General features: G+C 45.1%; 1 long non-coding RNA gene across 1 annotated transcript; it reads left to right on the top strand.

Moving 5' to 3' along the window:
* The first annotated feature begins 717 nt into the window (after positions 1 to 717).
* On the top strand, positions 718 to 25,029 carry LOC141578491 (uncharacterized). The gene is made up of 4 exons (XR_012508876.1): positions 718 to 1,765; positions 5,854 to 6,426; positions 7,799 to 7,968; positions 24,888 to 25,029. It is a non-coding gene; the product is annotated as an uncharacterized LOC141578491 (long non-coding RNA).
* The last annotated feature ends 1,489 nt before the right edge of the window (positions 25,030 to 26,518 follow it).

The raw sequence follows: 26,518 nt of genomic DNA on the forward strand, positions 1-26,518 counted from the left end.
ACTGGGGGGGTTGGAGTATTCAGATTTATTATGCCGGCGGGCTCAGAGGGGCTTATGCTCCGAAGTTCTGAGCAACTCCAAGACATGCACATGAGGTTTTAAAGGGTTAATTACAAGTAAGGGGTATTACCCAATAAGGCTCAAACAACAAAAAGCAAGGAATCTGTACACTGGAGCTTATCAACTTGTAATAGATCACTTTACTGACATCTGTTGAGGTTGGATTTACGAGTTAGCTTGTTAGCCCAGTAAACTGACACTAAACTTCAGATTTACGAGTTAGCCCAGCAGAATTTAGATCAGTAAACTGACACTTATCACACTTAGATTTGTGACTTAGTTTGTTAGCCCAGCTGGGCTTTTCCTTTACATGAGGATAGCTCTCCCACACCCAGGGAACTACTGTGAGCCCTTGATGGTTCCCCGAGGGTGGGGAGTGGTTTACCCAGGAAGGATGGGGACTATGCACCAAAACTCAGGCAGTATGCTCCTTTTGGGATCTGACCTTGTACCTCCCGCTCCCCGCCAGCACAACACCTGGGACAGTGGAGGTAAGGCAGAGATCTTACCTGCCTGTGTCCCAGCGTGTAAAAGGGGAATATGTACTCTTTCCAAGGTAGTTCTGAGCGACAACACCTGCGGGTGCTTGGTTCCCAGAGGAACAGAAAACCCAGCTCCGCGTGGGGGCCACGGGTGTGATACCCATAGGGGTTCTGCAGAAGCATCGGATGGAGGGCTGGATCCGAGAGGTAAAACATGAGCTGTTGGCCTTGAAGGGTAACAGAATGGTACAGAGGCAGGACTGCCGCCTCCTTCGGGGTGCCCCCAGAGGTAAAGCTTTTCTCTCCATCGCCGCTACGACCCTCCCCTCTCCAGATCCATCCCTTTTCTCTGCTCTTCCGGTCCATCTGTCTCCCTCCACTTTTCCCCTCCTCTCCTCCCCCTCCCATCTTCTCCCTCCCTCGCTGCCCCACCTTCTCTCGCAGAACCCAGAGTGGATCGCTGGCCCTCCTGCGCATGGGCAGTCGGTGCCAGCTGGACCGCGGGTTGGAAGCTCCAGCTCCGAGCCTGGGATCGGCCCCAAAGGCTTCTCAGCTCTGTCGACCGGTAGGCCTTTAGCTCCTGCCCGGGGCCGGGGCCTCTGGCTGTGGAATTGCAAGGTGGGGGGCTCCCGGGAAAGGGGTCAGGCGGCTGCGGGAGGGCGGTCGGCATGTCACAGCCCCCCAGGGCGCCAGTCAGCCTGTGTTCAGCTGAATTGCTCTGGCCAGAACCCTCTGCCCGCGCCACCTACCCCGGCGCCCCGGCCACACCTGTCCATGGCCAGGTGTGCACCTGCAGCCTCTCACTCAGCCGGGCTCCCCTCAATCCGTGGCTGGCGTCCCCTTCCCCTCTCCCGCCCGCGAGTCCTCTCCTCCCGGGCTGCCTCTCCTCGGCCGCCGGCCCGTCCCCGCCCCTGGGCGGGCTGTGTCCCGGGCGGGCGCGGTCTGCGGACCCGAACGGGGGCAGGCGGCTGGGGCTGGGGCTGGCCTCCGAGCGGGGCTGCAGCCCGCGTTTCCACCAATCGCCCCCCCGCTTTCCCTGCCCCGCAACCCCGGGGCTGCCCTGCTCTTCCTTTCCTGCTCCCTGAGGACAAGCTCAGCGGCGTGGGCGCTGCTCCCTGGGCTGAGAGCCTCCGGCTGTAAAGCCCAGCTTCTGGTGGAGTCGGGAAAGTGGATCCTCAGTGCTGAGCGAGCTTTTGTCTCCTCCCTCAGTGTTTCTGCCCCAGGTAAGTACCTTGAACACTTTCAGGTGTTATGATGGCGGTTCTTGTTGATGTCACGTGTTTTTATAGTGCCAGGAATTACAGTGTTGAAAGCAGGGCTTGGTTCAGTTAAAAATGAGCTGAAGGCATGAGGCTGTGACATGCTCCTTCCTTCCCACTCCCAGTGTGAAACGTGTAACCGTCGATTTTAAAAAGATAGTTACAGTCCCTAACTAGCCCAGCCCAGCTAGGGTGCGTTAACAGGAACAGCACCACCAGAGGCCTTGGAGACCCAGGGACATTGCAGTCCTAAAGAGCTCCTGGGACGGTTTGGTTTGTTTTGGTTTTTTGTTTTTCTTAAATCGTGGGGAAGACTAGTAGTATAGAGGGAAAAATAATTGTCAAGAAATATGTTTTCATATAACAGCTTTATTGTGATATTGTTCACACACCATGAAGTCCATCCATTTAAATGGTACAATTCAGCAACTTTTAGCATATTCACAGTTGTGCAACAATTATTATTCCAGAACGTTTTCATCACATTAGAAAGACCAGTGGAAATGAGTGACATACCCACCCCTCCCCAGTGGTGTTTCGAAAGAAGTTTCTTGCCTATTCCTGACCATAAATTAACTTGTTACATTCCATGAAATATCTGGTAGGAATTCTAATCAGAATTGCAATGCATCTGTGTATCAAAACAGGAAGAATTATTGTCTTTATGGCATAAATTTCTTCTACCCATGAATATATCTGGGACTGTATCTTTTCATCTCTCCAGAGCCTGGCCCATGGGAAGTCCTCACTAATTGTTGGGCTTGTGAATGATGAGATTCTATACATCGTTAGATGCTACTGTAGCCTTTCACAGAAGAGAAAAGTAAACTCAGTGAAGCCAAGTGACTGTTTGATGGTCAGAAAGAGTGACAGACAGTGCTGGAGTGATCCAGTGGACTTGGTGCTTGCAACCAGGATTCTCCAGCAAATACATCTAAGGGGATTACAGAATTCTTTTTTTTTTTTTTCTTAATGGCGTTGCTTTTATTTTTACTTATTTTTTTAATTTACTTTTTATTGAAGTTTAGTCAATTTACAATGTTAGTTTCAGGTGTACAGCAGAGATTCAGTTATCAACATATGCATATGTATATACATATGTTTTAGATTGTTTTTAGTAGAACTCATTACAAGAAATTGAATATAGTTCCCTGTGCTATATAGTAGGTCCTTGTCATTTATTTTATATTTATTAACGTGTATCTGTTAATCTCCCCTTTCCTGCCTGCTAAGCACAGTTTGCTTTCTATGTCCATGAGTCCATTTGTAGCAGCACCGTTTTTCCTAGTAATATATGCTCTTTGGCTGCTTTCAGTTTCAGTAATTCCATGTTATCTGTGAGCGCTTTTCTTCTGGTGGCCTTTATGTGGTTTGCACACGTGGTAATAGAGATCTGGATTTGGGAGAACTCCAGGCCTAGTGTAGTCCCTGGTACAGAGTGCCCACTGAGTTGATGCTTGAACTGGGAAAAAAAATAGTAAATGTTGGAATTTCCACTATGGTTGAGACTTCCATGTTTCTGTAACCTGTTTACCACAACTTATTATTGGCTGCCCCCTTACTGGGTAATTTGGTGGAATTTCATGGTATGGTGGTGTAGAGACAGGGCCTTGTATGCTTCTTCTCTTTGCGTTTTCTAACACTCATTCTCCTGGGCCTCCCAGATCCTCCCCCAGTAGTGCCCAGTGCTGGCTTGGTGCTGTGCTGAGGCAATATTTGTTAATAAGGCCCTTTCCTCATCTCTTCTGACCCTCTGTTTCTTTCTCTGCACAATGAGGGCTTAGACTAGATAAGTGCTTTTCAGTTTCTTTTAAAGCCATGTTTCCTTTGAGAAACAGAAAATGCAAATCTCTCCTCCCATCCCAACACTTTAGATTTTGTTACTTCCTGCAAGGAGTCACATAGCTCTTTGTGGAAAATTGATGTGATTGTGATTCCAGGTGGCACAGAAAATACTCTTCAGAAATTTATTTGAGGGAGAGGGCGGAAAAGGGGCAGTATGTCACACTTTCTAGTGTGAGCACTGGAGCAGGGGCTTGGATTTAAATATGGTGTCTGTCGTGGCCTCTCTTTAATCTTGCACAATGTGACAAACCTCTCTACCTCAGTTTCTTGATGTGTCAAGTTCGGGTGATAATATTTTAAGGCTTTTGTGAAACATTATACACATAATCTATTTGTGTCTCAGTAGAAACAAGACCTGCAAGGGATTCAGGGATTTAAAACAAAAAAAAATCTTGCCCATCGCAATATGTCGCTGTGTATTTTAAATTTCCTGGAGGGTGATGGTTGAGTCTAAAGTCCATCGTGGGACAGGTGGCCCATAGTTCTCTATGCCCCAGATTGGCCCCTCCTCCCCAGTCCTCTTCCTCAGTCCAGGATGAAGTTCCCTAGTAGATTTACACAGAGGTCTTGTGGAAATGGCTTTTCATTTTATTGTTTCACCAAGAAGGGCTGCCATCATGATCTCTGTGGTCAGGTTTTGAAGGGCTGCCATCTTGATGTCTAGTCAGGTGAAGTCTATGCAATTGGGAGTTTCTACTTAATAAAAAGGAAAAATATTACAAATAGAAAATTAGAACAAGTGTGGTGACAGGGGCTCTTGGAAGTGAGCACCATTAGCTTTGTTAGCTTCAGGTGCAGTGGCCTCTTGCCACGAGGACCCATCCTCTTGCTCTGAAGTTGGAGGGACCAGTGGGTTCAGTGGGAATGTTAACTGAGTGTATCTCATGTGCTGGGCATTGACCTATTTTTTCTGTGTGTTCCTTTTTTGAGACAGTGAGCACATTTAACCTCAATAGCTTCTTTAAAAAAGTAGAAATTTTATTTTGAGATATAATGTAGATTCCCATGTAGTTGTAAGAGATAATATGGAGAGGGCCTATGGACCCTTTCCCAGTTTTCCTTAACGGTTCCATCTTGCAAAGTTGGGGTACGATTCATTACTGACTCACTAACAATTTGAGGTTTGTGTTATTGACATCATTTCTATTCACGATTAAACTGGGGCTTAGAGAAGCACACACGCCTGCCCAGGTCACCCACATGGTTAGTGTAGAGACGGGTGGAACGTGGGCTTGGGATTTCCAAGCAGTACCATTATGATGGTCTGTGGCAGGGAGCAGCATTCATTTTGCTTGTTTATTCATTCATTCAACAAACATTTATTGAGTAACCTCTGTGGGTCAGATGCTTTCATAGGGTTATCTGATTCTTCAGCAGTACTGAGAATCAGGTAATATTTACTTTTTTTTAAATCTGAGAAAATTAGCTCTGAGAGGTTATTACTCCCCCGAAGGAAATATAGCTCATAAAGGAGGGATAGTAAATTTGTAGTCACCCCTTTTTATGCAGGTGGTACCCTAGGCATTTTACATTTGCAAACTTCCGTAATCCAGATATATTCTTGTAAGTCAAGAATTCTTTTTTTTTTAATTGAAGTGTAGTCAAGTTTACAATGTTGTGTCAATTGCAAGTTGTTTTTTGAATTTTGAATTAAAAAGTATTTTTTGAGGAGGGTAATTAGGTTTATTTATTTGTTTCATTTATTAAAATGAGGTACTGGGACCTCGTACATGATAAGCATGTGCTCTACCACTGAACTGTACCCTCTTCCCCAAGGCAAGTTTTCTTATCCATTATTCTGCAGCTTAGGGGTTCAAATAAATTGGAATTGAAATCCAGATCTTTTGCTCCTACTGTTGTCCCTTTCTTTATATTCTGCTGAAGGGGGTTGCGGAAAGCAGTTCCTTTTTTCATTTCTTTATTCCGCATTTTTGAGCAGTGACTTTGCATCAGGGCCTTGCTAAGTGCTTTGAAACAGAAAACAAGAAATGACCCTTCTCTGCAGGGGCAGGAAGCCTAGACCAAAAGCTGGGTAAACTGATCCGAGCTACGGTAGCCATGTGCAGGCTCTGAAGGACAAAATGTACCCCTGGATTTGCTTGGGCATCCCCTGCCTTCTGGCTGGTACACACCAGGTCACCACAACCCAGAGGCGCCCGCAGCCCACAGTACAATATTTACCTCAATCTCCTCTCCCCTCTCGGCAGGGCCTGCTACAGGAGCATCCCTGACTACGTGCAGTGTGCTGAGGACTATGAGACTCTTCCCGTGGTGGTCAAACCAGTGGGGATCATCTCAGAGGAGAATTTCTTTTGCATCTATAAGCGAATCTCCTTGGTGAGCCAGATCAGCCCGTGCAGCTCCCAGGGCGCACTCTGTACGCACTACAGGTACCACTATGCGCCCAAGAATGGATGGAGCGTCTTCCAGACCCACCGCATGTTTGTGGGCCTTGTCACCATTACCGACTGCCTCTCAGCCAAGGCCTTCGAGAAGCTCCACGTGCAGAGGAGCTGTATGGCATCACGCTTAATGACTCTCAGCTCTTTGTCTTTGTGCTGCATGGGGAGGTAGCCAAGCAGCCGCGCACCGACGTGGCCTTCATTCTACGTGGACTGCAGGGTGGTGGAGAAGAGGATCGAGGACTTCAGTGAGTCACTCTTCATCTTGCTCAAGTCCAAGTGGCTGGATGGGGCCCCTGAGAAGTCTGGGGACAAGATCCCACTCCTCTGCATGCCGTTTGAGAAGGAGGACTTCATGGGACTGGACACAGACAGCAGGTAAGTTTACCTGGAGGCCAGTCCACCCTGGCTTTGTGCCGGGTTTCTTCTCTACATCCAGAAAGGGATCAGCACGGAATCTGACTGTCTTGTTTCCAAGGGGGGAGGGTGGTGCAACCCGCCGGTTTACAGACATCTAAAAGTGAATCCGCCTTTGTCTCAGAGAGATTCTTTTAGTGATAGTGTTAGAGCACTTACTCCTGCTTTTCAGCCAGGACCCTGGTGGGACCCCTGGAGTTGCTGTTCAATAGAGTAGCCACAGCCACTGATGCTAGGAGCACTGGGGAGGATGCTGGTCTGAGCTGAGATGTGCTGTAGTTCAAATGCACATGAGACGCTGATGCTTGTCTACTAAAAGCATATAAACTCTCTTGTTACTTCCTCTATTGATTACATGTCAAAATGATAGTATTTTACATACAGTAGATTATGTAAGATATGTTCTTAAAATCAGTTTCTAGTACTTGTTTTTTGTTTGTTGGTTTGTTTCTTTGTTTACCATTTTAAATGTGGCAACTGGGAAACTTTCTTTACATGGCTCTCATTTCATTTCTATTGGGCAGCGTTTCCTGGGACAGTCTCATCCCTTTGCTTATAGATGAGATGTTGATTCCCGAGAGGCAGAACGAGGCGCTGGTTGAGCTGGCTTGGAGCCAGTGTCTCCTGCCTCCCAGGCTCAGCACCTGTTCGGCTCAGGCCCTCTCTTCCTGCCCGACAGGCAGCATGCCATGTTAGGACATCAGAAACACCGCCAGGGACCTCCGAATGAACTGCTTATGCAGGGAAAGGCGTATCACGGAGCAGAGAAATGTTCATCCTCACTTTGTCCCTGTGATTAAGTCAACGGCCCCACTTTGACTCGGAATTACAGACGAGATCTTCTGGGCTGCCTAACCCCCCAACTTCTGCTCTGTTTCCCCGTGTATCTATTGTGCTGTCCCTCGGGCAGAAGAGGGTGAGATGCCTTTGCCGGGAGGTGGTCCCCCTTTGCTGGGGAGAGTGAGGGAACCTGTGTACCCCCGGCCTACGGCCTCGGTCCTTGAGTCTGGAGAGGGCTCATGGCGGTCCCACAGGTGATGGTCGGACGACCTGGCACGTGCTGCCGGGCCCGCTGTGGAGGCGGTGCTCTGTGATTCTTGAACTTAACTAAGATCAGATTCTACTTTCTGGTTGTTGGTAAGTTGGAGGAGAAGATGCCAGAGAACTGATAAAAAGAATATCCAGAACAGCCCAGTGAGTGATAGGCAAGAGGACCCGAGTCCCACCTGCGTGAGGTGCCTAGCGGGCTCTGGATGAATTTTCTGTTCCTCCGGGACATGCTTAATGAAGGGGCAAGGCATGTCGTGGCCATGATCTGTTCTTGTCCTCACAGGGCCCTGTGATCTACATGCCCGCGCTCCCCATCTCCTCCTTGGAGATAAGGTGTCAGGTTTAGGAGCCTGGGAACTGCTGAGGGCACAGCTGCCAGCACCGTGCTACACCGAGGCTGGCTCCGTTCACCTCACATGTCACCTCCTGCTGATCCCCCAGGCGTCAGTCAAGGTAGGTGCATCGGTGCAACGTAAGCAGGGACCACCTTCTCCCCCTGGACAGACTGGTGGGTGAGCAGTGGAAGCCTGGATCCCTGCCCCAGCCCCCAGGCCAGTGCCTCCTCTTTTGTCACAGGAGGCACTGGTGACATTTTTGCTCAGCAACTGCTTGGCTCTGAGTCTGCGGACCCACCAGAGAATTCCTGCTTGTTTTTGCCTTTTGAAGTCTGCCCTTGGGATTTGGAGGAGTAGCTGGATATGTGCTTAGACCATAGTGGTTGACACAGTCACCATTGTTTACCCAGAACCTCGTGTACCAGGCATGGCTCCCGGCATCAAAATATAGCAGCGCATTAAACCTCCCTCCTGGTGCGTCTGTCTGTTTTGGTACCGTAAGGTCTCAGCCAGCATCTTAACGTCAGTGAGATAACGCAGCCAGTGAGCTCGGGTCAAGCACGTTCTCCTCCAGTCACTTTTACTCCATTGTTGCTTTTACTATTCCGCAGACATTAATTTTTTAAACAATGCTTTGGTGCAGGAACAGAGCCTAATTCTCTCCTGCTACTCTTGGTGGAAGTGCGTAAAATTGTCCAGCCTGAAATGTGACCACAATTTGTAGCTTAACACCTGCCTAGACCCATGTATGTGGAGTTTTGGTTAGGGGCGCTGACCACGTTGGGGTCCCCCGGCAGCGCCGCTCCCCTCAGGGCCCTGCTCTCACTGGAGCAGGAGGTGAGGGTGGGTCTCACCATCCCCGCGTCCCTGGCCTCACACACTCACGTATATTCTTGTATTGCTGTCAAAGTCATTTTGGTTCTTGTGTGTTTGTAATTTTCTCTTTTTCCTCTTTTCCTTTTTCTTTATTCCTTTTTCTCTTGTACTGCCCTGTGAGCATGTTGTTGCGTCTGAAAATGTGGGCTGTGCACACCCAGCATTGGAAATAGCTAGATCACCCTCCGTGCTGTCTCCATTGCTTTAAAAAGCAAAAACTTAACAGCTGCCTTGATCCATGTATTATCCGTGTCATCTTTTTATTTTCTAATTTTTTTTTAGCACATCACCCACTGGTGTTTGATACCTCTTAAAATCCTTGCTTTAAGGAACCAGTTTTGTCCTCCTTATATTTGGTGACATATGCGCCCTTATTAAATTTATTTGATTGTTTTGAAGAAGTGAGATGCGAATTCATTTAGGCGGCTGCTGAGGGATGTTTTTCATGGAGTATTTAAACTTGTAAAGTCAAATTCTGCAGCATCTTGCTCCATTCCTTCTTTTACACAAACGTGCTTGGCACTCGGTTCCTGGCTGTCGCTGTGTGACGCGCGTGACGGCGCTGCCTGGCCGGCGGTCACTGGTGAGGAAGTGGTAGGCTCGGGGGTGAGCAGCTGTTGGAGGAAGCAGTCACCGTTTTGTTATTTAATTTTTTTTTTTTTTTGCATTTTACTTCCCTTGCCATTTACTTTACTTTGCCTTCATAAAGAGGCAGAAGTGGGTCTAAAATCCATGCCACTCTTTTGTTCCCTTTACGAGGCTGGTTTATCTGAGTATCAGGACAACATGCCCTTCTCCTAAGTAGCTGGCTCACCTGGATCTGGTGGACATAGGGACTGCTAAAGGGGACCGTAGCTTCCACCCTGCTCCAGCCAGTGGGCATCCAGAGCCGGGTCTGTGGTTTGCCTCAGCAGCCGTGCAGGCCTCCCTGCACCGGCCTTTACTTTTAACCCATGTTGGCAGTAAAGAGCTGACTCCGTGTCTGTTGCAGCTGACGTCAACCACTGTCGGCCTTGTCGTTAGTTTGCGGGAGTGAGTCACCAACACCCCAGTCAACTGTGAAGGAAGATGCTTTGGCCGACCTAGGACCTTGGATTCTCACCCCCACCATGGTTCATCTCACCCGGTGAAAGTGTTTGGCCACCACCATCATGCTGACCATGAGGCCTTGTTTCTCCTTTCATGCTCTGGTCCAAATGTGGACACTTCATTTTTCACTGAATTTGTCTCGCTTCAGACAGGAGAGAATATCTGAAGGAGTCCATCACATTGTGGGTGGGGAACAGATCAGAAGTAAATGTCGCATGTAGAAGGAGTCTAGTCTGTCCGGGTTGGCAAATGCAGGCTGGGATCTGTGATGGCCGGGCTATGCCCTGGACACAGGCCTTTCCCGTGGCTCCCGAGAGCCCAGGGGTCGGAGTGAGAACAGCCTTGCCTGGGTTCCTCCATCCTCGTCTGCTTACTGGCAAGTTTGTCCGCTAATTAGGAGTTCCCGCACACCTCGGGCCCTTCAAAACTCAGACCACGGTAGAACGTTGAGTCCCCTCTCCTGGGCCTCCTTTCTGAGAATACAGTGCCTTCTGAGGTGACCAGTGGCAGGAGATGCCTCCCCCTCCAGGGAGCACCCTTTGGAGGACTGTGACTCAGTGCACCATGCTGTGAGCTTGTGGGGTTCCGGCCATGGTCCCTGCAGAACCAGACTTGAGATGGGCTTAGTGACGGATATAAACAGGACTGATTCCAGGGCAGGGTTTGGGGGAGGGAACAGTGGAAATTGAATGTGACCTCAAACACATAGGTGGGTGCTGGGGCTGTTACTAAAATGGGGTGTCTGGGAGGTACCTGCCAGGAATCGAATTCCAGAGTAAATGGCGGACATGAGGCATTTTTAAGATGCCATTTGTCATCCAAGTTAGGACTTCAAAGAGGCACTCGGGTCTATGGCCATGGGGCTCAGGTGAAGGAGCCGGACTAGAGATACACGTTGGGAGTCGTCATTCTTATCTGGTGTTCACAGCCGCGCATGTGAATTAGATCATCTTGAGAGCTGCAGACTGAGGCTGAGGGGGGGCAGGGCTGTGCCTTTGTTGGAGGAAAGCCCAGACCATGCAGCTTTGGTGTGTCAGTCTGCGGCATTTGCGATTTTCAGACTAATGCCATTTATCCTTAAGGGCCTGGGGGTTGGGCAGTGCCAGCCTGGAAGAAATCTGAAAGGAGGGTAGTGACAACGTGTGTGTCTTGGGAAGATGCAGATTCTGCAGGGTCCGGGAGGGTAGACTTCTAAGAAGCTGGAGTTGGAGTGCGGAGAAAGTAGTCACACTCACCTGTGAGGGAGGGAGGGCGTCCTTGGGAGTCGCCACCCTACTGGACTCGCTTTCCAATGAACAGAAGGCAATCAGACAGAGGATCTGAGGTGAGAAGAGATGGGCACTGGGAGGGGAGCCAACCTGGTGAATGGTGCTTGCAAAGTTCTGGAATAGTCTCCCTGAAAATTAGAGTTAAAAATACCCAGACTCTTAAGAACATTGATAGTGACTGGGGAGGAGGCAGTTGTTTTTCTGGCCTCCTAAGGGTAATGCATGTATTCAGGGATACACAGAAGATTCGGGCAGTCTTTTCCAGGGGTTTCATCCTTACCAGGGGGAACAGTGCAAGTTTAAAGGGGGAGAAGGGCAGCGGAGGGAAGCTAGTCTGGCCCCGTGTCAGGTACCAGTCGGCAGCACTACTTGCGTGTTGCATTCTCATCCATGCCTCCCAGGTGGGCGATGGCAGCTCCCTTTTGCGGATTGGGAAGACTTCTCAGAGGGGTTAAGGAATTGGTCCGTTTAGCGGCTAGTCAATGCTGTAGCAGGATTCAAGCAGGGCCTTGTCAGACTTCAAAGGCATGTTCTCTCTACTAATTCCGGTACCTCTCTGTTATACCTGGATTGGTGAATTGGGTCAGTTTTGGAGCCTTTCACAAAAAATACTATTTAAGTGCCTCAGGACAGTTTCACAAAGCTCAGTGTTCTTTGATGGTTCAGAAGCACCGCAGTGCTTTTCACCCCACAGAGGTAAGGTCTTACTGCTTGATGATGATGTGGTTTCAAATGACGTAAAGGTGCAAAACCAGACTTAGCAGCTTCTGAAGGGAAACTCTCCAGTTCTCCCTTGATCGGCTTTCTTCCACGGGATGTAACTGCTGCAGCGTAGGCCTGAGCTTTCCATATGGAGTGAGGGTTTGATATCCAAAGTTAGCATAAAACGGTCAGATGAAGAAAATCGACGTTGAAAATTTATTTTTGGGTTACATTAGTGAAGATATTCTATCAGTTAATGACCCATATATCGAATGAAATTCAGTACAGAACATTGCAATTCTTACTTTCTATTTAGAGTTGTCTTACAGAGTAAGGTTGCCTGCTTTGAAACATCAGCTCCACCACCACGGCACCTATCAGTGTGTTGGTGTGATTGCATTTACGCAGTGAATGTAATGTGGGCTTCCTCAGCCCCAAACACTCCAGTGCAGAATCACCTGCTGTAGCCATCTCTTAGTCACGCAAATACTTCTAAAATTATATGATGCCAGAAAAGAAAGAAGAGGGAGAGAGAGATTGCCTTTATCAAAGTTCCTTTCTATTCTAACTGCAAACTGTGGCTGAACAGCTCTGATTTCCTTTGGATATGAATATATACATTTCTTTGCATGTAACCCGGGTTTTGGACTAGAACACCAAGCTCTTGCTGTCCACAAGCCACAAAAATAGTAGCCAAATTGCACACGTGTGAAATAGTTTATACTTTTTTCTGAGAAAGAATCCTTGAATTTGGGACTTGGGTTGTGATTTTTGCTTTTTGCTTCCCCCACCCGTCTTGTAATCTCTCACTCCTTCCCACGTGGCCCCCAAGAGTTCGTGGTTTCAAAGGAGTGGGCAAACACCCAGTTGGTCACCATGTACTGTTGCTATAGATGGAGCCCTGCCAAGACCTAAAGGACATTCTCAGAGAGGACTTCCTGGAAGAAATGGGCTCTACATTCAACCATGAAGACAGAGTAAGTGTCAGCCAGGAGAAGGAGTCAAGAGTGTGGCTCAGGTGGCAGGTGCAGCCCGGGCAGAGGCCTGGAGGCTTGTGGTGTGGGGACCTGGGGAGAGTGTCCTGTGTGGTCCAGGGTGGAGTGTTCCCCTGCTTGGGAGGACCCTGGAGAGAGCCTGGGGTGAATGGCTTTGGAAGACGTTGGGTTTTATTTGAACAGACACTGGAGTCAGTGAAGGGTGTCAGCAGGAATTGACCATCAGGAAAGGTACTTCTGGTTTTGCTTCTGATATTCTACAGACAGAGGGGTCGGGAAAGGCGAGAGCAGGTCTGTCTGTCCCTTTGAGACCCACCCCGTCATTCATTTATTCATAACACTCGCACTTCTGTGTGTCTAGTGGAGAGTGTATGGACCCACATTAGTAAGCAAAATGTATTTGCTTCTTGTGAGCTTAGCAGTGTCAGAAGTTGACTTAGCCTAGAATGTTCTAGGAATAGAGGAACAAGTTGTGGAGGTTGGAGGGAGGGAAGTCTTCCTTGGGAAACAATCAAAATGAGCCTGGAAGCAAGTGGGAATTAGGAGCAGTACAGGGGGTCCCTGAGGTCACTGGGGACCTGGGAACTGGGGTGAGGCTGGGTGAGCAGTGTCGGGGGCGGGGCTAGAATTCCACCAGGGAGACTCTGAAGGGTTTGAAGTGGGGTGATGTAATCAACTTTGTGATTTGGGAAGGCTGCCGTTGCTCTGTGTGTTTGTGTGTGTGTGTGTGTAACGGGGAAGAGGGGGAGGGTGCCACCAACTGGGGGGGCCACTACAAGACCATTCAAAGTCTGGGAGAGGGGCGTCAGGGCTGCTTGGGGACGGCAGGGGCAGTGTGGATGACGGATTTCCTTATGGGGAGGGCTTATTAACGGGGTCGCCCGAGAGGCGACTTTTGGCTGGAAGAAAAGAGATGGAGGCTGCCAGGTGGACTTTCCTCTTCTCTCCTTCCCTGCCTTGTGTGATGATCTTAGCTCAGCCAACTTTTGGAACAGAAGAGCTAAGTTCCAGGGTAGCCCAGGACTTTGTTGAGTTCGTTCGAGTGAGATCTGATAGGATTTAGATTTCTGTTCAGATCTGCATGTTCACTTAGCTAGAAACCTCCCGTCATTTCGATTTCCATGGGGTATTTTTCTTGATAAAGATTGCTTTCTTGATGAGAAGAAATTTAATACAGCTGTTGTCTTTCTCCAAAAAAAATCATATCTTTAAAGAAATTTAATATTGCAAAGAATAGCAAAATTTAAAACTGATAAAGTAAGGCTTTGGTGTAGTTTCTTTGGTTTCTGAGCTAATGTGGAGTTAGAGCCTTTGCATTACTTAATAGCACATCCTTTTCAGTATTTAAATAGCTGTTAGTGAGCACCCCAGGCCCCACCTCTCAAAACATCATTAAAGTTTGCTCTGAAATAGTGAGGTCATAAAGGTCTTGTTTGCAGAATTCAAACAGTTTGTTTATATTATGCAGCATAGCTCCATTTATAAAATAATAATAGGTTCAAAATTAAGAAAGTGGAAGATAATTGATTTTTTTAAAGCTGAACCATAAACTTTCTTGTGCTAATGTTGCAACTGGAAATTTTGAAAAGAAAAATCCTACTGTAATATCATCTACGTGGAATACATATATGACTTCCACATTTGAAAAGTAACGGCGCAGTGGTTTTAGAAGTCAGGAGCATTCCAGCTCAGATACTGGCATTGATGGTTGCTGGTTTTCAATGGAAGAGCCTAATTTGCCTTCTTAGCATTTTTTTTTTCTTTTGTAGTGAGAGGGCTGACTAGTGCTTTGCCAGCATGAGTTTGGGGCAATTTGAAGGCAGATGTCATGTACCAGCAGTGAGATATTTCCATGCGTTTAATTTTCCGGACATCACCAGGGCACATGTGGGGTTTGTGCATGCAGGCTGGGATGCTGCAGGACTCCCTAATCCATCACGGTTATGTCCTGGAGCTGCTCCGGTTAGTGAATAATTTTCTGTGCCTTGGAGGTAAAATGGTCTGATGCAGATGATCAGATATGTAGTTAAAGTGCTTTTACTTGAAATAAGAGAAACCTAGAAACATGGCTCTAACAATACAGAATGAGGGAAGAGAATTGGCTGAGCTGCGTGCAGTGGGGAGTCTTCTCAGGTGACTCCCATGCAGTGATTCCTGCCAATATCCGCCCCAGCCCTGCACGGTTGTCCTGCTGAAGGAAGCATGCACTTTGCTCAGAAACGCACTGAATTTCCTTGCGCCTCTGTTTGTTGGCTTTTTTTTTGAAAGCACATCTTGCCCTTTGTTTAAATGCCATCCCTGCAAGTCGCCTCTTACACTCATCCTTCTGGACCTCGTCCATACATAGCTGCTGAATGGATGAACAGAATGTAGAATCTCCATTTAGTGAAACATTATTCAGAAGTAAGAGTGAATAAAAAAGAAAAAGAGGAAAATGAAAAAGGCCACCTCTTCTAGGAAGTCCACTCTGACTGCTCAACCCGCCCTTTTCCCTTTGAAACACAATCACTTATGCTCCACTCTACTCTTTTTGATAGTACTTACAGCCCTCTAATAAACTTTAACGTTTTCAAAAAAAAAAAAAGAGATGCTGATACCACTTCAACATGGACGAGCCTTGACAACAGCATGTTAAGTGAAAGGAAGCAGACACAGACGGCCACATATGGTTGACTTCAGTGATCTGAAATGCCCAGAATAGGCACATGCAGAGGCGGAGAGCAGGTGATGGTTGCAAAGGGCTAGGTGGAGGGGGGTTAGGGAGTGACTGCTAGTGAAAGGGGGATTCTTTTGGGGTGATGAAGTGTTCTGGAAATAGATGGTGATGAGGGCTGCACAACCGTGAGTGTGCAGAAGATTGCTGATCTCTGTCTCTGGGAGTGCCTGTGGTTGGGGGTGGCTGTATTTTCTTCTCACCCTGCACTCTGAAGAGACATCTTGTGCAGTGGCCTTTCTAATAGTGTGAGTGGTGAGAATCAGAGACTTTGCAGAGTCTTGTTTCTTTTACCCCCCCCTGCTGAGTGTAGGCAAAATAAGTTTAAGCCTGAGAAAGTGCTCCATCTGCAGAAATGTATTTCAGTTTTGCATGGTGTAAAAATGTTGAGAGCTTTTTAATTGTTGAGGACAGTCTGTTGGGGGAAATAGCCCGTGAAGCCCTGGGGAGACCTGGAAAAGCCGCGCTTCCCTCCCTGACACGGGTGGAGTATTCACCCCCATTCAGGCAGTGAAGGGCCCAGACCCGTGAGCGGAGTTGACAATCGTGAATATTTACGTGTATCCGCTGCTTCATCTTGGATATTAATTTCAAGCTGAGTCAGTTTGTGGCGGCAGCCTCATCCTACATCAGGAATTTATAGTATCTGCTCTTTGAGGTGAAGACCTGACATATTTTATTATTTAACAGTCTCCCTTGAATTGATATCTCAGATTCCTTTGTCAAAAGCAAAACAGCAGAAATACAGATGTCCTTTAATGCCAATATGACCTGGAGCAGGTTTAGTCTCTGTGCCTCAGTGGCCTTATCTGCTGGTGGGGATGATGATAACAGTGTTTCCCTCAGAGGGGCTGGTGAGTGGAGAGTGAGGAGCACAAAGGGAGGACTTACACGAGATGCTCATGAATGACTGAATTTAGTGCTCTCAGCCTGGTGAGGCCTCAGGGGCAGAGATGTCAGAACAGAGCATTCCTAGCCAGAGCTAGATCCGTGTTGGCAGCTGTTATGATCAGAGTCACAACTGTGGGTTATCAGGCAGTTTTAAGACTTGGTAATATGAATTCATGAATAATGTATGAAGTCTAGACATCTCAGATTCACTTTACATAGTTCTCAAGATTTCCTCTGAAAAATGGATGGTTTTTTCCCCATCTTAAATCTGAGATGGGTCTCTAAAAAATTTCTGTATTCCTCCATCTTTTTGCTTTAATTCTCCATTTCTTAAAAAAAAAAGTTTTTAAATTGAGTTAGTGGGGACTGAACTGAGGGCCTCATGCACGCTAAGCACATACTCTCCCAAATGAGGTATAATCTCCCCCCTGATTTTTTTTAAAATTTACTTTCTTAGTATTCAGAGGTTAGAGGCCTCTAATTCTTTTTCTGGAGACTTGTCCATGAACCTGTAAATCTATTATTAATGGACAAAACATGGTTTATTAAAAAAATGAATAGAATATTCTGCAATCCATCCAAAAGGAAATGTTCATTGGCTTAAAATGTTTCTACTTTAAGGTGATTTCTCCTTTTTGGTCTAGCTCAATTTATTAACAGCCATCCTCATCATCATAATGACCAAACTCGCTCTGAGTGGACACCTAACTAAGGCTAAAGTACTTTCCTCATGTTTTACTTCATAGCAGGTGTTTGACGGTAGGTATCAGTGTCTCCTTTTTTGCAGCTGAGGGATTGAGAGATGGAGCAGCTTGTCCCAAATCACACGCAGCTGGCGGTGGCTAGCTCGGTGCTGGAACCCAGGCTGCACAGGATGCATTCTTAATTGCTCCTCTAATCAGCCTCCCGTTGAGTGGTTACCCGAACTCCTGTGACTCAATAAATTGCCGATTTTAGTGATCTCAGCCTGATGAGGCCTTCAAAGGGGAGACACCAGTGAGAATGTGAGACAGAGTGGCATAAATTAAAATTGTACATTTTCACAGATGTTTAATTCTCAGGTAGTGGCATAAAAAGTTAATTTTTATGTATTTTAGTGCTCTGTAAGCACTAAAAACAAAACATTAAAAATAAATACATTGCAAATGAGAAGGGGGCTTTGAAAGTCCAACCACTTCTGATGATGTTATTGTTTTTCTCTAGTGGCCCTTATTGACAGAAATACTTACAAAGACTGAATTGGTTTTATGTAGTCTTAATATGAAAGAAAAGATTGTCAGTGAATATTTTAAGAAAATCTTTATTCTTTTCTTTCCTGATGATGTGTATATAAGTTGTTTTCATGGCTTAAGTACATTTCCTCATTTGTGAAATTTGAGTAATATCGTTTAACTTGTCTGACTGTGAGAGTTACTAGCCTTGTATACAAAGAACCCAAGAGGTGCTTAGTAAAAATGTGCTGTCAAAATGACAGATATTTTAGAAGGGTCGACTCTGAATACTAAAGAGGGTGTCTTATTACTGATGCATATTTAATATGTATATATATGATATATATGAATATGGCTTAAAGTAACAAGGATTCATTTATTTTTTAGTGCACTATGAAGTTTTAATGAAATCTGTATCATTCTAGTGAGACAGGGACTAGTTAAATTGCCTTAAGCAGACGACCTTGAATATTATTTACACAGAATGTGTATTGTTAGAACTCAGAAGTCATGTTGCCGTGTAACCATCCACTCAGACATTTAAATTCGTTGGATTCTGACATCCACATTGATCATTTTCAGGGAATAAGCTTCTCTCTTTTGTGATTAACGAAAATTTTGATCTTTTTTCCTGCACTGTTAACAGGTTTAAAATATCAAAACATTGATTTGACATGTAACTTTTTTAATAGAGAGAATAAAGCTCATGCTGTTTTATTATGTAAATAAATGTTTTTGTATTTCAACAAACGTATGATTTCCTGGATTTTGAGAAGTATGTTGCAAGATACTTAGATAACCTACTTTCGGAAAAATACAGACACGACTTTTATGAATATAGGTCTAGTACAGATCTGTTCGTTTTTGCCACAGTGCAAGACATGAGGCCTAGGAGAGATTTGCTGCCGATTGCAAGGAGGAGGGATCCCATGTCTCAGTCTCCCCTCCTGTAAAATGAAGTGGCTGGACTGGATTCTTTCCTCTTCTAAGATGAGTTTCCATGAGCCTGTGTCTTTTGTTTATATTCAGGAGTATTAGCAATATCAGATTAAATACTGAGTTACCCTCGCTTCCCCCGAAGCAAAGTGCAGTATGTGCTACAGAAGCTTTTAGTTATCTGATTCTCGTTTCTGATCCTACAGGCAATTTTTGTGTTGCATGCTTCCTGGCAACCTGGAAGGTCTTTTTAGCCATAGGTGGCGCTTGTTGCCCCTTCTTACCGTCTTAATTTTCCTGTTTGTTAAAGAAGGCTTAAACAACGTTATTTTGTTTTGATTTCTTTGCTTGATGCTTCAGAATAGCACAATGTCCATTATGTCTGTCTACCTTGAAAAATTGTTCTGCATATATTTTAATTTTATTCTGTCATCTCGCTGTGAACATCTCAGACTTGCTGTGTAAACAATGGCAAAATTGGACTTTTCTTCCAGTGTTAGAAACCAGTGAGCCGGGAATTTATAAAACAGCTAGTAGCGGCCTCTTGAGCACCTTAAATCTGAAAAGTGTGCTGGGTTCCCTGAGTATTGACCCCGCTGCTGTGTGTTAATTGGTGGTAGGAGATTTGGTACATATAGGAAGGGGTGAATTTTTTTGACTTGGGTTTGCGTGCACGCGCTGCCACTGAGCCATGTGAGCCTGAGTCAGTTCGTTCTGAGTTTTTCCCTCGTCTGAGAGATTGGGACTTTGGTATCTGCTTTGTAGAATTGTGAGAATTAGAAATTATGTAAAGTGTTTACCACAGTGGGTATGTCAAGAGGGCTCATAATCTTTAGCTGTTGTTTGGTGTGAAGCCATCATTTTAGAGTCTTTGGCAATTACTAAGAAACAGGAAAACAAGAAAAGCTGGTTTTATGATGAAAGATATTTGAGGAGGTTCCATAGTTCCTATACCCATAATTAAGCATCAGCAGAGTCAGAACTGTTACACAGTCACCCTGAACCAACGTTAAGCCACAGAATTTTTTGTTAATTCATATATGTTGGGGCCTATGGGGATCCAATACTTATATGCATGTTGTCTCCAGCAGCCAACTGAGAGATGACACAAAAGAGTAGGCAGGCGATAAATGTCCTCTTTGTTACTGATGAAGCCACGTTCTCCATGAACTTCAGGGCTGTGGGAAAATGTGTGTCATGATACTGTGTCCCAGAATTAGAGACTCACCCTGTCCCAGGTAGCTCTGGGCCACAGCGAGCCTTCCCTTGAGAGGACCTGCCCCTTCATGCACAGGGCTGTCCTGACATGGAGCTGAGGATCCCAGGTGCTTCCCAATGGTGACCAACACTGGAGGGAAAGGTAGGCTTTCACATTCCCTGCTTGTCTCCCCGGACTCACACCTCACCCTGTTAGTGTGATGAGGGCTAGCTGTGATCCAGCGGCCAGGGGTATGAAGGGAGAAGCACTCTCCATGGCCCAGAGGAGTGGGGAGGAGGCATCCCCTCCCTAGTTTAAACAGGTGGTGGGATGGAATAGGAGGGTGCTCCCCAAGAGTTTATAAAAGGAGAAATAAGGATTTTCTTTGGGACTTATACTAGCCAGGAAACACATAATATTATTAGAAGGGAGACTTGTAAATCACTTTTATATTAAGTTGACATTTGTTGAACACCAAAAATGTGCTACATTCTTTTCTGAGAGTTTTACAGAAATGAATCCTTCAATCTTCTCAACAAGCGAGTAAGGAAGGTTTGATTGTTATCCCAGTTTCACAGTGTGGAAATTTCGGCACGGAGAGGGTAAGTAAGTTTGCCAAGGTCACAGAGCTAGTAAGTGGCAGAGCTGGTATTTAAACCCTGGCTGTCTGGTTTTGAGGCTCCCAGAAATGGGCTTTGGGTGTTTAGAGGTATCTGCATCCCTGAATCTTTGTACCACTTTGCATCACTTAGCCCAGAAAGGACAGGGAAAGGAGAGTTACACAGGTGCTCACTGTCATGTCTTGGCCACTGTCCACGAAGTGTGCACTGTGATTAGCGTTAATTATTTTCTAGGCAGTAGATCTGTTTGTATAACAGAAATTTAGTCCATTGAGTTAATCTCGAAACACTTCCTGCTCTGCTTCTGTCCATGGTTGCCATGTGACTGCCTGCCTGTGATTGGGCTGTGGAGGAGAAAATGTACTCATGGTTGAACTCTGATATTTCAGCCCGGTTTATAGTTTCACTTCTTCTGTTACATTAATAAGTTTCTGGTTTTCTTGCATCAGTGTGTGTGAGTTTGGTTAATGTGAAACCAGTCCATGGGAGCCCAGGGATGCTAACGGTATAATTTCTGAGCACACTGTTGCACTTCTACCCGTGCAGACCTGGCTGGAGGATGTCCGCCTTCCTCACTGATTTCTCCAAACAGCAGGGTCCTCTCCCACCCCCGTATATGAGGCTGGGAGCTCTATGAGTTGGCCAATCGGTGGCCAAGTCCACCAATCAGAAAATGATGAAGTACCTGGAAGTGGGTTTAATAGAATAAAAGGGCTTCCAGGTAGTCTGATGGGCTGTCCGTGTCCATTTGGTGAGAAGCTGTCCACTGTCTGTGGTTGAGCTGCTGGTTTGCTGTTGAAAAGTCTGGTTTAGATGAAGGGATTTTAAAAAGGAGAAAGGAGTGATTTCAGGTGGTACGTCCACACCGGTGAGAAGTGACGGATGACCGCCTGTGTGAGGCATAGACAGAGTCTTACAAACTTGATAAAACAGCTTTAAAAGCTCTGCCATCTGAGTGCACTTCATATGGGGTCCAGTTCATCACAGGTCGCGCTGAGTGGGCAAATAATTGATGATGGCGGAAAGGACACGGAGGCATCAAAAAGTCTCAGTCATGTTCCCTTTTTAAAGGATGTGGCACAATGTAATATATTTGAGCTGGTTTTTCACTGAACAATTTTTAGTGTTTTCTGGGAGTCCCCAGTGCCCCAAGGCTCCATGCAGCTGGGTGTCCCCTCAGAGCAGCTCTGTCAGCGCTTGCCCTGGGCTGACGTGGTGTCGCGGGGAGCAGGACGGTCAGCGTCCACGGCTCCTCCGAGATCCGTCTCCTCATCCGCAGTGCCGAGTTGCTCATCCGTGTCTACTTAGTAGGTTTGCTGAGAATCACACGTGATGGTTGTCAGGTGTGATTTGTGATTGTCTCTGTGATTGGCATATAGTCAGTGTTTGATAGAAACCCTTGTTTTTTTAGTATAATTGTAGCAGCTAGATTGCAGTGGTTTTTAGTCTGTATTTTTTTATAACTTTATTCTTATTTTTAAATATGCACTTATTTTTATTTATTTTTTTGGAGGTACTGGGGATTGAAGCCAGGACATTATGCATCCTAAGTAGGTGCTCTACAACTGAGTAATACACACCCTCCTTGTCTGCACTTGAAAATAAATATTGCAATACACAAAATAGATCTTAAACACCATCATAGGACCTAGTCTCTGTACAGACATTTGAACACGTATGCTATTTCAATAAGAATAAATGTTGTTGAGACATACATTTCTGAATCTGTTAATGTGCTTAAAAACGATCATAGGTAGTGATAAACACGAGTCTTGGATCCAGTACTTCTTAGGGTCTGTTTTGCCATCAATGGAAATTACATTCTACAGAGAAGGCTAATTGGGTCTCTTTGATATTTGGATGGTTTAGCAGATGATCAAGGCTTTCAAAAGCTGACAGAATTGTATTTTAAACTAACTACAAAGTTATCTTCTAGAAGTTGGAATTCCTAAGCTTGTGAAGTGTCCAGTAATCCAGGGGGTATGTGTCTGTGTCTGTGTGAACGTTTGTGTGTGTGATTTCAGGAAGGTAGAAATAAGTTCCATATAGACTTCTGATACCTTTCTCCTCAAGTTCAAGTTGTAGGCATATATTTACACAAATAAATTGATATTCTTTTGTCATTTTGCATATTGGGAATAAGAGGTTGTCATACTTGTTTCAGAAGTGTTGGGGAGCATGAGCTTAGAAAACGGGAGGAGAAAGAGGCCGGGAGGCACTTCACACTCTGTGCAGGATTTGAGGAACAGTAGCTTTTCTTTTTTATTCTAAAGCAAACTGGCGCTGAATTGTAACATACTATTACCCAGAATTGCTTTTCTGATCAGATACAATTGCCTCAGATTTTTGAAGGCAACATGAATGGTGAAATGTGTTTTAGCAGTTATCTTTAAAAGTAGTTTTATTTTTCAAGTAAAAGGCTATAGCCTGTTCTTTCTTCCAGCGGTACAAGACATGCTTATTAATCTATGTACATGATCTGTGTGCTTAGTTCCTTTGTTTTTTTTTTTTTTTTTTTTTTTTTTTGAAATGCTTGTTTCATTTTGGTTTGAATGAATGTTTAAAATTTCTGGATTTTGATGTTTAGAACATGCTGATTTTTGAGAACCGTTAAAAACCTGATTGTTCTTTGGTCCTTGTTTGTTGGGGCACCCTATTGATTTCTGTTGTCTTTTAAAGAGGGAAATGCTTCCTCTAGCCTGTAGATCATTAAGTGAATGGTTTGCAGTGTGCCTTTAAAATTCTTTGAATGCATTGAGCATGTTTGTCCAGTGAATTTTGAATTGACTCATTGTAATGACTTTGCTTTTGTTCTGTGGCTTTTGCTCCTCTCCACAAGAATTTGAATTCTCTGTTGCATTTTGTATATGTGTTCTTAACAGGGGAAGAAATTTTGCATTTTTTACAGAGCTGGGTTTTCCTATCCCCTCTGAATGCCATCTATACTTGATACAATAAAAATCTGTTATTGCAGTGCATAATTATTTCATAAACTATTTTTTGGCATAATCAGAAACAATGACAAAGAATGATAAAAAAATACAAAAACCTTCCTTCCTTTGAAGAATAGAAATGAGGTGGTCAGGCTCACGCCTGCTTTGTGCCTGACACACTTACTCTCATTTCATTGTGTATCATGATTCGGAGATGGAGTTGCTTCAGGTTTGTAGATTTTTGTTTTAACATTTGTGTTGAATTCTTTCTCCAGGCTGATGTTTCCTGTTGTGTTTGTGGAAAGAGTAGAAGGGAAACAAATACTTTGTTTTGTTTTCAGGAGTCCTGAGTTGATGAGAAAAGTGTTGAGGGTGGGCTGAGGAAAAGAGTGACACTCCCTCTCCTCCCGGCTGAAATTGATAAACAAATAAATCAATTAAGTGTATCGATATTTGACCAATAGTAGTTAGCGAGCCCAAAATGGATAGATATGCCCAATGGAAATTACTGAGTTCACCTGTAGAATTATGTGCTTTACCAAGATGAAGCAGCTTAGGGCAATCAGAAAAATCAGTAATATGATGAGATATAAAAGGGATTTCATATCTTTTATTTCTGAAACTTTTCTACGGTAAGTTGTGTAGAGCTAAAATTAAGTTTCAAGCACCAGGATTTAAGAGTGTGGCTGGTTCTGTAGGATCGTTATTCACGGATGTGCCTAGACCCTGCTAGAGTGGCTGAAGATGGCAGGAAAAGACCCAGAGGCAGGATTTGTCATCCTAGGGTGTCCTCCATAATGGTTCCATGTGAAAGCCCATGATTGGTTTAACAAACTGTAACACACCCCAGCCGCCTGTGAACTTTGATAAGAAAAAATATGCTTAGAAACTGCTTTGCAAGCAAGTGCCTGTGCATCCTCACACCAGTCTCCTTGCCTTAAAAAGCAGAGACAATGCTTTGCTTGCATAGTTGAGGTTTTAGATAGCACTCTGCTGGTTGCAAAGCAAGGACCCTGGCCCTCAGCAATAAACGCTGGGCTTGTGTGCTGTTAGATAGTCTATTATCCCCAAAACAGGGACCTGGCTGGTCTGGTGGTCTGCATTGTAATTCACATATCTAAAAATGTATCTTGTTCCCCTCACCCCATGACTTCCCTAAAGATACACTAATCCTTTGTACTCATTGTGGATTTTACAATCTTTGCCTCATCCCGTCTTTCCCGAAGTTCCTCCTTACTATCTCACAACTGTTGATGAATTTTTCCTTTGATTATACACAATAAATATGGGAGCATTTGAGAGGCTCGTGGAGTTGGCTCCCTACTCCCTCTCGATTTCTTGACTTTTTACACAGAGTCTTGAATAATCATTCCGTGCTGGTAAGACTTCTGCCAGCCAGATGCCACAGTTCCAGGTGAGAAGTATGCAGGCTTTATCTCTCCTACCCGAGGGAGAGAGAGGAGAGAATTGAGATATGCTCCCCCGTGGTCCCTTCTTGCCTCAGAGCCATTGCAGTTCACCTGAAGCCTTCTGGCCTCTGCTCAGAGGGCCTCTGTCCCAGGACTGACTGCAGCCTTTTCTTCCCTTGTCAACATTTCCTTTCAGAAGTTGGTCTCTTCTCTGCAATTCCACCCTGGCAGATGTGATGGTGGTCAGCGTGCTGGTGGGCAGTCATTTGGGGACTCCCAGGAGCCATGCTGATTCTCCAGAGTCTCTCAATCGGGGTTACAGAACAGTCGAGAACCGAAGGAAGCCCATTCACGTGAGGTCAACAGAGCATTACATCACTTTCATTTCATTTTTGAATTTTCAGTAAAGAAATTATTTGTAGCAAACTGTTCCAGATTTTCGGCCGCCTGCTTTCCTCATCACCACTTCCTTGCTGGCTCTGGTGCTTGTTTTACAGACCAGGTTTCTTCTCTGGTCATTTCTAGCAGCTGGGCTTGCCGAATCCTTGATCTGCATTTGAAGCAGAATGCTTCTTCGTGATGTGAAACTAATTTTCCTATTTCTGAATATTTCGTGTACACTCAGCAACTGTTTCAAGTGAAATGCTCTTGTCCAATTTCGGTTAACTCACATTTGCTGATCTCCTGCTTTCATGCTGAGGGCAGTTTCTTCTTCCTGTAATAAAATTTAGCAATTTGCATTTACTATGGGAAGGTACTGGCCCGAGGTGCTTTATTTCTTAACAATTTTAATACAATTCACCCATTAAAATGTACAGCGGTTTTTACTCTATGCCCAGAATTGTGCATCCCATTCAATCTTAGAACATTTTCTTCCCCCCAACAGAAAGCCCCGTATGCATAAGCAGATATTCCCATCTTCCCCATCCTCCCCCAGCCCCAATGAGCCACTCTTCTCTCTCTGTGGATTTGCCTGTACTGGACATTTCATTTAAATCGAGTCACTTCATGTAAGTGGAACCGTCTATTGTGACTGACTTCTTTCACACTGAGTAACGTTTTCAATGTTTGTCCACGTTGTGGCCTGGGTCAGTACTCTATGCTTTGCTATTGCTGAATAATATTCCACTGTATGGCTGGGCCCCACTCTTTACCCATTCATCAGGTGATAGGCATTTGTGTTGTTTCTGCTTTTTGGCTGTGATGAGTAGTGTCGCCGCGAACATTCCTTTAGGAGTTTTTATGTGGACATTTGTTTTCAGTTCTCTTACGTGTGTGCCCAGACAGCAGAATTGCTGGGTCATTCAGAAACCAAATGTTCAACTCCCTGAGGACCTGCCAGGCTGTTTACCAAAGTGGCCACTCTGTGTTACGTCCTCACCAGCAACTGCTGCGAGCTCCGCTTCCTCTGTGTCCTCATTAGTGCTTGTTATTTTTTTTTTTATTATAACCTATTGTTGTGGGTGTGAAGTGGTTTCTTCTAGTGGTTTTGACTTGATTTCCCTTAGAGCTAATGATATTGAACATCGTTTCTTTGTGCTTATTGGCCATTTGTATATTTTCCTTGAAAAATAACTTTTCAGATCCTTTATTCACCTTTTAATTGAGTTGCCTTTTTATTGTTGAGTTGTAGGGTTTTTTTTTTTTTTTTTCATTTGGAGATACAAATTCCTAATGAGATAAATGATTTGAAAAAATTTTCTCCTGTGTATTGGTTTTTCACTTTCTGGATGGTGCTCTTTGAAGCAAAGTTTTAAATTTTGAGGAACTCCAATTTATCTCTGTTTTCTTTGTTCCTTGTGCTTTTGGGGTATTATTTAAAATCTG

The sequence above is a fragment of the Camelus bactrianus genome, chromosome 8, assembly GCF_048773025.1.
Source record: "Camelus bactrianus isolate YW-2024 breed Bactrian camel chromosome 8, ASM4877302v1, whole genome shotgun sequence".
NCBI lineage: Eukaryota > Metazoa > Chordata > Mammalia > Artiodactyla > Camelidae > Camelus > Camelus bactrianus.